Source organism: Podarcis bocagei (assembly GCF_964188305.1).
Source record: "Podarcis bocagei genome assembly, chromosome: Z".
Lineage (NCBI taxonomy): Eukaryota > Metazoa > Chordata > Lepidosauria > Squamata > Lacertidae > Podarcis > Podarcis bocagei.
This window is the reverse complement of record NC_138140.1, coordinates 38,933,107-38,941,252: the sequence shown is the minus strand read 5'-3', so window position 1 is coordinate 38,941,252 and position 8,146 is coordinate 38,933,107. Positions and strand designations below refer to the sequence as shown.

General features: G+C 41.1%; 1 long non-coding RNA gene across 2 annotated transcripts; it reads left to right on the top strand.

Moving 5' to 3' along the window:
* The first annotated feature begins 1,184 nt into the window (after positions 1-1,184).
* On the top strand, positions 1,185-4,470 carry LOC308578648. 2 transcript variants are annotated; one of them, XR_014004061.1, is made up of 3 exons: positions 1,185-1,296; positions 3,084-3,249; positions 4,235-4,470. It is a non-coding gene; the product is annotated as an uncharacterized lncRNA (long non-coding RNA). The 2 variants fall into 2 exon arrangements; XR_014004062.1 differs by lacking the exon at positions 1,185-1,296 and adding an exon at positions 1,356-1,481.
* Positions 4,471-8,146: the final 3,676 nt, after the last annotated feature.

Sequence of the window (8,146 nt, the reverse complement as noted above, 5' to 3'; positions counted from 1 at the left end):
TTAATTTTCACATTCTTTGGTCCCATGTTTCAGATTCAGTTTGAAGAAATGTGAACAAGAAGCTCTCTGGCAAAGGGTTATTCATATATTCAACTTGGAACTGATATAGCATTATAAGCCAGTTGCCATTGATAGCCATGAATTTGCCTTATCCTCTTTTAAAGCCATCCAACATAGGAGCCTTATACAGTGGTACCTTGCAAGACGAATGCCTCTGAAGACGAAAAACTCGCAAGACGAAAGAGTTTTTTGTTTTTTGAGTTGCTTCGCAAGACGAATTTCCCTATGGGCTTGCTTTGCAAGACAAAAACGTCTTGCAAGTTTGTTTCCTTTTTCTTAAAACCGCTTGAAGAGGTGCAGTTGCGACTTGACTGTGCTTCGCAAGACGAAAAATTCGCAAGACGAAAAAACTTGCAAAACGAATTAATTTCGTCTTGCGAGGCACCACTGTACTGAGTCAGATTGTCCATCTAGATCAGTATTGTCTACAATGGCAGAAGTTCTCTGGGATTCCAGACAGGGTTCTCTTCTCTCTGCCTTACCTGGAGATGCTGTGGATTAACCTAGGACCCTCTGCATGCAAAACACTTGCCCTACCACTGATCTGCAGTCCTCCCCTGATCTATGATTGCACACATATGAAATGGTAGGGTAATGGGCTAATGTTTGCATATATATATTTTCTAAGCCAGCCCCTTTTCCCTTTCATTGATCAGTGTGAATTCAAAATGAAATATTTGAGAAGAAAGGGAAAGGGATAACAATAAAACCAGACTAAAATACAATGGTCGTAATCTGCCCATTGTTACATCAACAGAACTCTCCAATGGCTTCAAGAAGTTCTAAGAACTCTGGGCTGGGTACCCAATCATTGTAAAATGTTTTCAGACTTAGATATTTTAAAACTAATTCATGCCTGTAATTGCCATGCTTCCAAGTGGAAATCTCTCTCTTTTTTGTATTTAGTTTTATCTATTATAATTAATACTGCTTGAATAAACAAATGTGAAGAAAAAATGGCATTGTGTGAGAATTAGGAATTATGTAGAAAGGATTACCACATGTTCAGTCCTCCACTTATAGACTGAACAGACAGTCCACTCCAACTGCCCACTTTTCTCAAGCCAGTAGCAGAAAGAAAAGGGGGGGGGACCATTAAGAGTTCAGCCTACCACTTGGTTAAACAGGAATCTGTGGATGGAAGCTAAGGGAACCAGGTGGCTTAAATGTTATTTGAGTAGCACAATTTTTTAGCTGGTTGTGGTTGGTCAGACTGTGATATTATGGCATCCGCAGGTATGGTTGGGAAAGATTTCTTGTAAGAAACAGAAGACAGCTGCTGCCAGTCGGTGTAGAAAATACTGAGCCAGATGGACCATTGTTCTGGCTCAACATAAAGTAACTTTCTTTGACATATGTTCTCTGAGCTATGAGCTTGAAGAGCCATGTCCAAATTCCTCCTAAGCAACAAAGCTGAATGGGTAATTATGGGCCAGTCACCAGCTCTTATTCCAGCCTAGGCTCACAGGGGTGTTGGGAGGATAAGAGGAGGACAAGCTTGTAAATTGTCCCAAGCTCTTTGGAGGAAGAGTGGGTTAATCATTTTAATAACAGTAGTAGTGTCAGCATTTCTGCCCCTCCTTTCAGGGTGAAACTTCCAAGGCAGGTTGCCACACACACACACACACACACACACACCCCCTCATAAAACACACTGAAATATGTTGTTGTTGTTGTTGTTGTTGTTGTTGTTGTTGTTGTTGTTGTTGTTAACAACTGAATTCATATCCTGCCCTATACTCAGAGATCTCAGGGCAGTTCACAGATAAGCACCAATTCATTAATAACCATATACTCCAGAACTTTACATTGTGGGTGCCCTTTGCGGGATTGCATGTGGTGTGCTGGCTTGCCTCTCATTGTCAATTTCTGGAGGATCACACCCAGCCTCAGTAACCTTCTTCTGGGAGATGGGCCAGCCCCATTTATAAATAGGGGGTGGAGCCGACAACAGCCAGGCAGTCGGCTCTGGAGATTCACCCTTCCTTTGTTTAATGTTTCTTGTTTGCAGGCTAATTTTTTCTTCCTGTTTAGTGGGCGCTGCTATGGTCTTTGACTAGTTGCTGTTGAAGGACTGGGAATAAATTTTCTTGCATTGGCAGGTTTTGTCTTCCCCGTAGCAATTCGTCACAACTTTGGCGGTTATGGCCTTAGGTGGAATCCTTTAGACCCCCTGCAGCAGTGATTCCAGGGTCCCCCTCTTAAAGGGGTTATTTATGGGTGTCACTGGCCATACACTGAAAGGTTGTTAGTGAACGACCCTGTGTGCAGGGTATGGGCTTGGCTGCCTGCTACACTTACATCTTGCAAAGCACCCCCATATCCCATTTACCCTGATGAGCCCCAGTTCCCCCCAGATGGGGGGCTGGGAGGGATACATGCCCAAGGCCTAAGCCAAGGGCTTTGGAAGTTTAATAAAGTTGTGGCCTAATTTTAATTCCATATAACGCTGTCAGAGTCTTTAGTCCTTCCTTATGATCCCTGGGGGCTGGGGCTGTCGCCGCCTGGTCATGCAATGTACAGCTCTTTAAGCCAATTTGTCAAGTCTAATGATAACTTTTACAGTTCTGAATCAGTACTCAAATAAAGAATGAAGATAAAGAGAAAAGAAAGGTATTTACTCAACAAATGTCTGGTAAAGCACATACCATTTGTGTGGTTTGTTGGTGTGTGTTCTTTTCTTCCTTGTAATCCTCAAAATGCCTTGACTTTCTTCTTAGGCTGGCTTCATACTCAGAAATGTCATTCAAATTCTGAAATAATTGTGATGTTCTAAAAATATAATATATGCTATGAAGTTCTTAATGTACTGTGACAAAAGGCATAGGAAGATGTGGGGTAGCAAGAAATATTTGAGGGGAGTGATGGCTACCCAATGGATTATTCCCTGGACCTGGTATAAAGTAGGAATCAGTTACTTCAGCACAAAATGAAAGCTCTCCAATTGCTTAACATGTTTTCTTGTTTTCTGTATTAGCACTGTCAAATTCCCATCTCTGTGGATTTTCTCCCACTCACTGTAGGCTTCCAAATGTCATGAATTGTGACTCAACACAACAGAGTATATGTGTGCACAGAAGGAAAAGGCAAATGTGCATTGAGGCAGTGCAAAGGGAGAGAAGATCACATCCCACAGCACATTAACACAGATGGTGGGGAGACCCCAAAACAGATACTATTCTGATAAAAGTAAGTGTGTATGCTTATCCTTGCCAGTTATCTCCCTTCCTTTTCAGAAGTTTGAAAAGCAGGAGCAAGTTTAGTGATTAGTGAGTCACTGAGTACCCCCAACACTATTTTCCTTATATCTCTGTCTCCACACATAAATGGCCAAGGTACTTACTTTTTAAAATGAAAACGGAAAATTCAGAGAATGGAGCCTGACTATCCCAGGGGGTGGGGTGGGGATGGGGGAGGGCTTCTGAATGTCACTTTGTGACTGCAGCCCTGATCTGCAAACAGCATTGTCTCTTTCTCAGTTAGCCCATCACGCATGTAAATCCAGGCTGTTGGGTTTTTTTGGTAGGACTCATATTGTCTACCTGCTCTGGCTCTCATTTCGTGGGACTGATGCAATTGTTTGATCTGTACCCTTCACATGCTTTCAGTGGAGAGAAAAACAAGAAGGCCACATTTGTTTTCCATTAAGGAAACAAAAGGCAAGAATTCACACAATGTGTTTCTTACCAGGCTGTATCTAAAAAGTGTAAATGTGTTTTCTTCAAGGTCACTGAGCCAAAAAATGAGCTAAGTTTTTCAAAGTCACAGAAAAGACTGTGCTTTGAAGATTATACCCCCATCCAGGTCACCTTCCTCCATCATACAGGGTCATCAGGAAAGATGAAACAGCAACCCTCAAGTTCCAAGCACATATGGGACCACGCTCCATAATACATGCTTAGGATATTAGGAAAGCACCCAAAAAGTCTGTAATGCTGTTTTGCACGCACCGGTCTCTACTGTGCGGAAGCAGGGACTCTACCATTTTCTTTCTTTCAACCAAGGGGAAAAATCTTCTCTGTGTTTCCAATGTACAAGTGGAGATTTCTCTGGAAGCTGCTTTGGTCATGATGGAAAATGTAACCACTATATTGAAACTTGGAACTTGCACTGGCAGGATTTGGAATTTGGAAATGTCACAGGTTTATTTATCATGTTCCTATTTTCCCTCCAGGCAAAATGCAAAAGCTAAAAGTGAGAGGCATCTGAAGGGTCATCACCAGCACCCACGATCTGCAGGAAAAAGACTGGACCCATGTTTTCTAGAAAGGTCCACTTGTGCTGATTAAAATCCTAGCCTCACCAGCACTTACCCTGTTTCTGTCCTGCTGCCTGAAAGCAGAGGCTGTATCTAGGTACTTGTGCACCATTTTCAATTTTGTACAATTTCCTGGAAGCCTGAAGTAGCATCATTCTATTTTTTTTCCAAGTTAATTTTTATTGTTTTCCTTACATATTCTTTTCCAACAAATTGTAATAACACCATACATTCCCTTTGACTCTGCCGAGTCACGACCCCCCCTCCCTCCCCACAACTGGTATATTTAACCCCTTTCCATCGTGCACATCATTCTCATATTAGTACTATTATACATTGGAGGTATTATGTCAAACCTGCTAGTGTCTTTACAATTCTTCTTTAAATATTCAATAAATTTACTCCAGTTATTTTGGTATCTTTGATCGTCCTGGTCCCGGATCCTCCCTGACAGTTTGGCAAGTTCTGCATATTCTGTCAACTTCACCTGCCACTCCTGGATAGCTGGTATATCTTGTACTTTCCATCTTTGGGCCAGAAGGGTTCTCACGGCAGCTGTAGCATACATGAACAAATTTTGATCTCCCATTTTAATTTCTGTTCCTATTAAACCTAATAGACACGCTTCCGGTCTTTTGGGGAAAGTATATCTAAATATTTTTTTGAGTTCATTATAAATTGATTCCCAATTTTTTTTTACCTTATCGCAGGTCCACCACATATGGAAATAGTCCCCATCTGCCTTTTTACATTTCCAACATTTTCTTTCTTTTTTCCTATACATTTTAGCTGATTTTACTGGCATCAAATGACATCTATAACATCATTTTTAGCAAGTTTTCCTTTAAAGCCATGCATCCTGTAAATCTCGAACCCTCCTTCCATAATCTTTTCCACGAATCCAATTCAATGTTATGTCCAATATCGATTGCCCATTTTATCATTGATTCCTTTACTTCTTTGTCTTTTGTATGCCATTCTAGCAATAAACTATACATTCTTGATAAAATTTTATCTTTACAGTCTATTAACTCGATTTGGAATTTCGATTTTTTTATCTTCGAACCCATTGAAGTAGCATCATTCTAGAGGCAGCGTAGGAAATTTAAATAGTGGCCAGCTTCTGAAGACCCAAAGAAGCCCATGGTGGTTGAGTTCGCAGAAAGGCGGAATGGCATTCTGACTCTGAAGCAGAACCTCTTTTTTTAATTTGCTGAATTAACATTTACAGTGGTACCTCGGGTTAAGTACTTAATTCGTTCCGGAGGTCCGTACTTAACTTGAAGCAATATTTCTGGGTTAACGGAGTCTGTAACCTGAAGCGTATGTAATCTGAAGTGTATGTAACCCAAGGTACCACTGTATATAGTAATCACACACAAACACAATGCTGGTGATGGTTGAAATGGATGCCCAGTCCCCTGAGGTCTCACTGTATGCAGGACAAAATAACAATATACAAAAAGATTGAGAAAACTCAGGGTATTATTTTCTTGTTTTCAGTTTTAATCCATAAAAGCTGAGAGAGAGAACCCTGGGATCTTGGCAGCTGACAGTTGATCACAGAGGTTGACTCTGCACTTGGACTGATCTTGTATTGAAGACTTCTTTGTACTCACGAGCAGCTGTACTTTGTTTATTATACCAGGGCATTGCCATGCTGTTTGAATATTAAAAGTTCCAAAACAGAAATAGTCATTCATTCATTCATTCATTCAGTCATCATTCATTCATTCCATTTCTATTCCACCTTTTTTTCACAAGGAGCTTCATTTTTCCTGCTCCATGTTTTATCCTCACAACAACCCTGTGAAGTAGGTTTGGCTACAAGGTGTTTCATGTCCAAGTGAGGATTTAAGCCCTTGCACTCTATTAGTCCATATGTCCATATGTCCTCTTTTTCATCATAGCAACCCATAGTTAAAAGTAGAAGTTGGGAATTGTGTCCTCTTTTCTGCTCTTCAAAATATGGCAACCCTACACTCTAACCCCTCACCACATCAGTTCCAAGGATTGTACACGCCACTAGTTCTGACTTTATATAATAAGAAATGTGCTTTTTTATTCAAAGTTCAAATTGCTGACTCTCTGTTAATGGGATTCTCTTTCTCTTTCTTAATGCATGTATTTGTGTGTGTGTGTGTGTGTGTGTGTGTGTGCGCGCGCGCGTACCCACACATACACCCACACACCAATTACATAATTTTATTGAAACTGGTCGTGTTCATGTTGTATGCACCCAGAGGCCAGATTTATTGCAATTTCCTTGAATCAATGGGTGGTATCTTTGATTTATTATCTTATGTATTAGATTCAGCAGATGATGTATCTAATTCAGTAGGTGATGTTTCTGGTTCAAAAGGTGATGCATCTAATTCAGGTGATAGATCTGGGCTCAGTGAGGTAATATATCTTATTCAGCAGGTGATATACCCCCATTCCTTCTATGATCTATCGGATGTACTAAGTGATATATGGAATTCAGCTAGTAATATATCTCGTTCAGTGTATGATCTGTCTCCTCAATGAGTAATTCATTTTCTTGAAATGATTACGGCTTTGGTGTGAGATGTAAAATGTAATCATGTGTAGTAGCTTATTTCTGCCTACAATATCTGTTATTGCATTGCATATTAATGGGGAATATTCAGAAATGACTGCAGCTGAAGACAGAGATACTTTTCAGTATCGGACTTCATCTCACAATAATTGCATTGTTTGGAAGCCCAGGGAAGTATGCTGAAAGAGCTAACAAGTACTGAAATAAGTAGAACAAATGGATATGTCTGAGGGGTATATTTCAAAAGGTGTTTTCTGCAGAGCTGAAATTTCATAGAAGATATTATAATCCAAGAAATGTTCTGATATTTTTCCTTTTCTCACCTCCTTAGAAAAAGAAGGCCACTTTGCAGAATTTTCTCCAAATACTTCCCATCACTCTTTTTGTGTTGCCCCCTGTCCTACAATCATGCTAGATCTGGGGCACAGTAGAAGATGCAAAATGGTGGCCAAGTCACCAGAAAGGTAATTGCTGCCATGTGTAGATACATGCTGCAAGAAAACATTGGGGTGTAGGGGGAAGAAGGAAATAAGCTACTCTAGTGAATACCCTTGAGCACCCCCAGGAAAAAAAGCACTGGTCCTACCTATGTATTAGGGCTCCAATTGCTGCCCAGAGATGACACATGCTGACACCAGGCCTGACAACCACAGAATATCAGGCAGTAACCAGCTGGAATTCATGGTCACCAGTGTGCCTGCTGTCGTGTGCCATGATGCCCAGAGAATGTCTCAGACAATATACCCTCAAAAATCTAGAATGCACAAGAGGCAGTTTGTTCTTTCTGCTCAGTTTCTGCTTGCACTGATTCAGCTTCTCCTGCACTAAACATGCCTCTTTAAATAGGCATGTTTCATTGGATGCCAGGATTGGACACCCACCCCTCACTCCCATTCTAAATGAAGGGGTTCTCTCTGTGATTGACTGCAGGAGTTTCTGCCTTTCTTTCCATCAATGTTCACTTTGCTATGCTTTCCTGTTCTTTGAGATGTTGCAGTCAGTTATGCCGCACAACTCACTGCATCCATTTCATTTTATGAGACACACCCCACAACACAGCCATTTTGTGACTGGTGCCCCCCAACATTTCCTCAAAATTTCACATGTGCCCACTGTCCCAGAAAAGATTGCGGACCTTGGCTTAACCATGATGGCTATGCTCTACCTCCACAGTTGGAGGCAGCAATGCGTCAGAATATCAGTGGCTGGAAACCACAGGAGGGGATAGTGCTCTTGTGTTTGCAGGTTTCCCACAGGCATCTGATTGG